Source organism: Echinops telfairi, unplaced genomic scaffold (genome assembly GCF_000313985.2).
Source record: "Echinops telfairi isolate 266 unplaced genomic scaffold, ASM31398v2 ScPeMD7_4;HRSCAF=17, whole genome shotgun sequence".
NCBI lineage: Eukaryota > Metazoa > Chordata > Mammalia > Afrosoricida > Tenrecidae > Echinops > Echinops telfairi.
The window spans coordinates 15,983,130-15,991,754 of record NW_022103900.1 but is presented as its reverse complement, the minus strand read 5'-3'; the positions used below and the strand labels follow the sequence as shown (position 1 = coordinate 15,991,754).

Below are 8,625 nucleotides of genomic sequence, written 5' to 3'. Positions count from 1 at the left end.
GCCCTTCATGATCACACATGTTGGTGTGCTGCTTCCATGTGGGCTTTGTTGCTTCTGGGCTAGATGGCCACTTGTTTACTTCCAAGCCTTTAAGTCCCCAGACGCAATAGGTCTCGATAGCCGGGCACCATCAGCCTTCTTCACCACACTTACTTATGCACACATTCATCTTTAGCGTTTATGCAGGGTAAAATTTTAATTTTTAACTCAAATACTTCTATTATAGAGATCACTAAAAACACTCCTTTCATATTCATAGTGAATTTCCTGTAGTTAAAAAAAATTAATAAAACCAGAAAAAGCTACTCAAATTATTATAAATGCTTTGTAAATGAATATTAAATATATGCTAATATACTTAATAAAAATACCTAAAAAGAAAATGGAGCTGTTATATTAATGAAGTTATAAATAAAATTGCATGTAAATTAAATTTCATGAAGACTCTCAAAGAAGACAGAGGACTGGGATGGGAAGTAAAGAAAAAATCTATGGGTTCTTTTATTATAAATACTGTTTATAAATGCTTAACCAAGCAAGAAGTAATCACCAAACAAAGAGTAAACATAATAATGTTGGAAAAAAATAAAAACAGCAGTGAGTCCAGGATCTCAGATTATGTGCTTGGTTTATGGGCGATGATGACTGCAGTAAAAGGACAACAAAATTTATTATGTGCCATCCACTCCACTATTTTATAGGTATCGTTTTATTTAATATTCACAACAACACTCCTGGTGTATAAAAATGATCACCATTTTGCAGAGGGAAAACCTAGGTCTTAGACTAAGTGATTTACTTTTGATCACAGTCGCTATTGTGATCCAGTGAATTTCTTACATGTGGTCCTTCCAGCCATAGTCTTTATGAGCCCACACAAGGATTGGATGGCACCATGCAAATCAGGTCCTTACGGCTTATCAAGGGAATTGGTCAGCTTGCTGTTAAAGCACATTAAGTGTATTTATCCCATGATGGTTACGTCAGCTTGGCTGGGCAATGATTTCAAGGGGGTTGGCAGTTGTGTGATAATGTACTTTGGCAGTTAGATAGTACAGTGGTCATCCTCATTTTCTGTTCTGATACAAAAATTCTCTCTATTTTGTGACCTGATGTAATTATTGTCCATTCAGTGATGTATTGTAACTTCTATTATCTGTGGCTATTATCCCCTTTTTGGGTAAGTTTTCTGTGAGGTTAATGAGGCAAGATTAAGGTGGGATATATCTTCAGCCACATCCTTACTAGACAGTATGAGTCAAGTCACCAGCTTTACAGCTGTCACCACCCTTATTACCTTTATTCAAGTCACATCTTTGTTTCATCTTGCTAAAGGGAAGCTTCCGCGAAGGAGTGGTCTATAACTTAATATTAAGTCAATAAAATTTTAATTAATATAAGTAATAGAGAACATTGAAATTCACTGATTAAAAGTTATAGATAAAAGAACTATAATATATAACTAAAGTAAATTTGAATTATTGGGATACATCCCTTATTCTTACTGGCTGATTTCATGACACTTGGTGTATCTGTAAAGAAGTAAACTATAAAGTTATATGAGTAAAAGGGAATAAGAGCAATTAACATTCTAAGTCCCATAATTCTATGAAGTATATGTAATATGTCGTTTCGTAGGTGAAGCTACTGTGTCAAAGTGGTTAACTTCTAACTCTGTATCTTTCTAAATCTATGCTTATTTGTATCCACTCTCTTTCCTTTGGTATACATATAAATTTCCATGTACTAATATTCTTACATAAATTTTAATATAAAAACCAATAATCCATTACTAATTGATTTAGTAATTTCTGGGGTATTTATTATTACCAGTAAGTATTTGATTACTCATTTGTTGAGAACAGTAGAAAGATATATGTTATAACAGACAAAATACAAGGCAGTATATGTTATCTCTAACATCAGAGTAATAAAGATTACGTACTACCAAACTACTGGGAAGAGAAAATCACTTGTTATTAGGATATTAGGGAGGCTTCAGAGAGATTATATGTAGGCAGAACATTAAAGGGAAGGTTAAAGAGCAAAACTTCAGGTAAAAGGAATGGCAGAAATGAAGCACAGAACCATTAAGTATGAATTGATGATTAAGTACTCAAGGTAAAGGGTGTAGACCACATTGAAGAGTGTATGGTTCTTGTTCTGAAATACCAGGATATATAGCTCAGAAACATGTTGGTGCCAGACTGAGATCTTGAATATCAAGTCAGAAAATATGTATTTGAACCAGTGATAATGAGAAATAACTATGCCCAGTCAAGTACAGAACTAAAGGTGGTGGAGTGGGTTACTCATTGGGCTGCCAAACACAAGGTTGGTATGTTAAACCCACCAGCACCTCCATGGGAGAAAAATGAGGCATTCTACTACCATAAAGATTTACAGACTTAGAAACCCCCTATAGGAACGCTATGAGTTAGTATCAACTTGACAGCGGTATACAGTTCTAAGCACCAAGTTCTACTCTTTTACCTCATATTTTGTTCTTCTCATCACATCAGCTTATCTACCTCTGACCATTCCCTGGACCACTCAATATTCATTGACTATATTAGCTTTTTCCTGGACTCACTTCTTTCTAGTCATAAGGTCAATAATGGATCTATTCTATCACTAGCACCTCAACCTGAATCAATGCTGAAATCCAACTTTTCTTTTTGACTTAAGAAGCTGGAGAAAACCTCACAACCTTGAAATTTCATCAAATAACAATTTCTAATATCAGTTACTTATTAATCTCTCAAAGGTACTGAAGGGTTCTTAGTCTCTAACCAATTTAGTATATGATAATATTGTAAATCACATTGATTCCTGAAATTCTTATATTTAGAACACTTGTACAAGTCCTCGGATGGTGTAAATAATGAGCCAATTGACTACTATCCAAAAGATCGTTCCTTCAAATCCATTCAGAGGTGTCTTGGAAGGCAGGGCTGGCAAGCTTAAAACAAAACAGAAAAACCCGGCCTTGAAAAGACGATCTAAAGCATCTCTATTCTGCACACATGGGGTTGTTTTAAGTCAGAAATGGCTTGATATCAACTAGCAACAATAACGGAACAGTTGCAGTTAAGTACTTTCTTAATCTTATCCTAAAAATGCTCTGTGGAAGACAGTATTTTTGGATTCTGAAAAGCAAAAACACCCTTTACATCCAATGCTGACTTTTCCTTTCTCCCGTGTAAAGCACTAGACACTAAAGACAGAAGGTTACCATAAAACATATATCCATATTTTGTTGTAAAATATTATATTAGGATAATAAAGTCCTGATTAAGAAAAAAAAACAAGTAACAGCTACAAATCACGGAGCTAAAATGTTTCTGTCTAGAAAGACTGGATTCTTTTTTTTTTTAGTGCTTATTTTTTTATTATTATTATTTTTAATCATTTTACTAGGGACTCATACAACTCTTAGCGCAATCCACACATACATCAATTGTGTAAAGCACATTTGTACATTCATTGCCCTCATCATTCTCAAAACATTTGCTCTCCACTTAACCCTTGGCATCAGCTCCTCATTTTTCCCCCTCCCTCCCCGCTAGCCCCTCCCTCGTAAGCCCTGATAATTTATAAGTTATTCTTTTGTCATGTCTTAAGTTGTCTGGCGGAAAGACTGGATTCTATAGAGAAGTGCAACCAGTGAAGCTTATATATGTATACATACAGAGATTTGCCTCAAGGAAATAGCTCTTGTGCAGCAAGTCTCAGCTTCCTGGACCACACCTCAGGCTGGAGGCTTTTCCTGCCTCATTTAGTTGCAGGGACTGACAAAAGGCCAAGGTTCTGTAGGTCAGATGACAGGCTGCTGGCTGCTGTATACGATGAATCGAAGATTGTCTGGTAAAAGGGCACGCTACTAAAGTCTATAAATCGAGGTCAGATGATGACATGACAAATAAAGTATGCAATCAAGCAACAAGTCAAAAAGCTTTGCCAAAATATATCAAGGCAGCTTTGAAAAATTCATGGGGGAAACTGTACTGTCTTTCAATTCTATTTTTCCAACTTTTTGAAGCCCCCTGGTATACAGGCCACCCTTGCACAAACTCTATTTTTTTAAAATCATTTTATTGGAGGCTCATACAACTCTTATCACAATCCATACATGCATCCATTGTATGTCAAGCACATTTGTACATCTGTTGCCCTCATTACGTGCAAACTCTATTTTAACTGGCTGGCTGATCTCAGTAGACCTCATTATGAAAGTGATTACATTTTGTCGGATTTCAACATGAGAATGACTATACATCATTACATAACTACCAAACTACATCACAACTGTCAAGCCACTGAGAATCCAGGATCAGCCAAGTTGACATACAACCCTAACCATCACAGTTCCCTTAGAAAAATGAGTTAAGATATCAAAAGTATTAGTAGACTAAATGATGGCATAAAGTCTTTTAAAACACAATACATATTCTCTCTAGCCTCTCGAAAAAAAGAGAGCAAAGTTCAACTTATGACTGGCTTTGAGCTATAATGTTAGAATATAATTCAAAGAGTATTAATTGATTTATATTTTTAATACTTCACTACTTCTATACTTAATGAACATTAAGACAGGATTAAAAAGCAGGTTCATAGAATAGAGATATTGATTATGTAAATAATACTTTTAATTTACTTCTGTTACTTAAAAGTATTTTTCGTAAACTATATAAACTCTCATTACTACAATTCAGATTTTACTAGTTAAAATATATAATAGAGTAAAGCCTTGAGAAATTTTTTGTTGAGAAAACTTATTATTTTCATAAACACAATAGAATTTAATACTTTAAATAGGATGTAAGAAGGAAAAGTACCAGTTTCTTAACAGAACTATTATTTTTTAAGCAATTCTGCATATTTGGAAGACTCTTAAAACATTTCAATATCAATTAAAAATTAAAACAATTTTAAGAAGAAATTTCTTTCAAATGTTTAAAGAAACAATTCTGACATGGCTATGCTTAAAGTCTTTTCTCTTTGGGGGTGAGACCTTTTGCTTCAGGACGAGCAAACTCACTGCCAACTGGTCAGTCCCAACTCACGGCGGCTCTACAGGACAGGGAAAACTGCCGCTGTGGGTCTCTGAGGCTATAATTCTTTGGGAGAATAGAACGCTTCATCGTTCTCCTGTGGAGCTGCTAGTAGTTTTGAACTGCCAACCTTACAGTTAGCATCACCATGATGTCAAGACAACAGAGTTCAATAGTCTAGATAGATCAGTAAAATCCAAACCAAGTGTTAAAGACAAACAAACAACCAGTTACCACTGGCTCGATTCCACTGGCCTATGTGTCATTTTGTGAACGGGGTCAAAGTTCAAGAAACAGATCATCAGTTTCACATTCAACAATATACACACATTTTGTTTCATCTCATTCGCTGCAATCCCCTCGAGGTAACATCACTTGTCCCACAGTCTGAAATTTTCATTCCTCCTTCTTTCTTAATGTTTCTGAACTTTGTCCTTGGACAAATGCTGCCCTCTTCCTCTGAAGTGGTTGATTTCTAAAACTGAATTCCGTTCCAGACCAGAAGGATGACTCAGGGACAGAGCCTTGAGAGTTCTACCAGTTTCTATCTGACCAGCAATAAGGATGGTTTCCTTTTATGGTATTGAGTTTTGTTCCACAGTTCTCCTCTATTCTATTAGAAGTGTCTTCTAGTATGATCTCTGTCAGAGAGGTTGATAGTGGAAGGCAGACACCATCTAGTTCTTCTGGTATGTGGTCTTTTAATAACTCCTAACAGTTTCAGCTACTTTTATTTACATATAGCTAAGCTTTATGCCAATTTTCAATAAACACAGACTAAGAGAAAAAAGAAAAGCTAATGTTCTAAGGACGATTCACCTTAAAATATGTTAATATATTAGGCATACAATTTCTTTTATAAATAGAGAGAAAATTTCATTTTAAAAAATCCTTGAAAGCTGTTTTTCTGAAGTATTTTAATCACTAACTAGAGGCTTGAGAATTTGGTCATGGAAAACATAAACATTCATCTGGCTTTTGAAAGAGTAACAATTTAAAACTATAAATAGTTTCTAACTCTTTGCTATAAATATTTTCATAGCAATGAAAAGCTTAATTATAATTTTGATCTTACTGTGATCAGTGTGGTCAATCTTGTGACATCACTGTTGAGAAATCTGCAAGAGGAAACAGAATAGCGTTCAGCTGAGTCATACTTGAGTAAGGAATTTCTAAAACTAAATTGAGTCACATTTCAGTTCATCTAAAGGTGCCAGGAAACCTACAGCTGGCATCATACAAGCAAGTTTTTATTTGGAGGCCAGTATTTATTTACGGATGCTTTTGAAGTATAGTAGTAGAGAAGAATATTGAATATACTATGGAATTCTAGTAGAATGAACAAAGAATGAACGAAATCTGTCTTGGAAGAAATACAGCCAAAACGCTTCCTAAAAGTGACGATGGACAGTCTGTGTCACATACCGTGGACATGTTCTCGGGGGACTGGTCCCCGGAGAAGCACATCATGCTTGGTAAAGTAGAAGGTCAGTGAAAAATAGGGGGGGGGGGGGGGAGAGGCTAATAACCTGGCACCGTGGCTGCAGCTGGATTTAAACGCACAATGATTGTGAGTGTGACGCAGGATCAGACAGTGCTGCGTTCTGTCCGTAGAGTGACTTTGAGTGGGAATGACTTGATCATACTTAGCAACAGCAATCACATTTATGACAGTACGGCAATTGAGGCCTTTTGCTTAGTCAGCCAACATCCCAATGTTAACATTATAAAATAAACTATAAGACATGTAGTTTTAAGTTACATTTGTTTTCAAATATTCACTAAGAGAATCACAGTATATTAAATATATTTCAAACCAAAGACAGTTACTTACTGTTTATAGACACCTTTCTCTCTAGGGATAGCTGCTCAACTTGGAGCCAAAATGTACAAAATGTGTAATCTGCTTACCATAGGGGAAATTGTTCATGCTAATGTTTATGAACACGGCAGACCTATTACAGATGAAAACCATCACTGGAAGGAGTCCAGTGCAAACTACGATCAACTCAAGAGATGTTATAAATTAAACTACTTACTAAATTAAATGACTTTGAATCTTATTCCTGTACAATTTAGGCTTGTAGATTTTATTTTTCACTATTAAGGCCTAATTTGAGCTCCTCACATGTTTCAGGTTAGGGTGTTTTAAGGTTCAAAACAAACTGTTCATTTGTTCTTTCTCTAGATCCTCATAACAATTTCTTAAAAGAAGCAGGAAAGGAATATTTCTTAAATACGCTTAAAAATAAAAAAAAAGGTCTCCTGACTTATCCAAGCACACAGGACTGTTTTCTTTGGTTCACTTTGCATACAAAAGACATGAGAGAAACGTGTTGTGTGCAGGAAGGTGTTGTATGCTCTTCCTTTGGGATTTCTAAATTCTCTGATAGCATTAGGGAGCCACAGTTACATACAGTGAGAGCTTGTCCAAGTGGACCTTATGAGGTGTAAGACCTGTTGCTGGTCGCTGTTAAGTCTATTTCAACTCGGGGTCCCCCGTCCCTGGCATGCACTGGTACAAGGCACCACTGGGTGGCTTCTAACAACCAATCTTTCTGCCACCCAAGGCCTGCTTCGTAGCAGAAGGTGCTGTTCTCCTGTATGGTCAGTATCTCCTAACTTCCCTTTTTAACTCAATGGCAAATTAATCAGATCACATCACTTCCTTCTTCAAAACTGCCCAAAAACCTTTCATATTGTGAAGAGTAATTCCACTTACCATAGCCCATAATGCCTTCCATCACCTGTTCTGACTTAAGGTCTAGTCTTAACATTTCCATAGTTTTGTTTGTTTGTTTTGTTATCTGTTACAAAAATACCAAATTCATGAAGGCCTGCTTCCAGGCTTTGAGAATGACTGTTACATACTACCTGTTGCAATTCTCCTGGAGGGCTGGTCGCTCATTTCACTCAGGTCTCCTCCCAGCTGCCATGTGCCCCTCCCTGCTCCCTTGGGGACTGCTGGTCAGCTGAAAGTCCCAGGAGGGAAAAACTGTCCATCTTGATCACTTGAGCTCTAAGATATTAACTGCTCAGTAAATGCTTGCTGAATGAATGAATCATTATGAGTTCCCATTGCATCTATCACCATGTCCAGAGCTTCATAAGATCCCACACGAAGTATAAAATACAGCACATATTCTTACAATAATTACTATCAATTTAAGAGAAATATGGCATAGCAACTTGGTAAACATTACTGATAACAACAAAAATGGCACCCCACAAAATCACTCTCAGGGGAGTTTGGGAAACTTAAAAAAAAATCAGGCACAGTGGGGCTGGGTGGAGGTGGCAGGCAACAGCAAAGTTGAGGTGTGAGATCAAGAGATAGAAACGTAGAGGACAGGGAAAACCCCAGACACACTGCAGATGGAGAAGCAAGAGGACCTGGTTGTAAATTAAGGATCAGAAGCAAGACAGGAAACAGGAAAGATTACCCCAAGGGTTCTAATTCCTCAGGGACACTTACAGGAACCTGTAGGTATGGGGTCAAGTGATTTTGCTTTGAACAATAATTAAGCCCGGTATTATCGCAGAGATGTTTCTGACCGACATCTCGAAATTG

The 8,625-nt window shown here is 36.5% G+C and overlaps 1 protein-coding gene across 1 annotated transcript in view; it reads right to left on the bottom strand.

Moving 5' to 3' along the window:
* Positions 1 to 6,175, bottom strand: part of BAZ2B (bromodomain adjacent to zinc finger domain 2B) — a 225,671-nt gene extending 219,496 nt beyond the window's left edge. The window contains exon 1 of the mRNA XM_045299362.1: positions 6,130 to 6,175. The gene's annotated coding sequence lies outside the window, so the exon portion shown is untranslated. The remainder of the gene's footprint in view (positions 1 to 6,129) is intronic.
* Between the last annotated feature and the right edge of the window lie 2,450 nt (positions 6,176 to 8,625).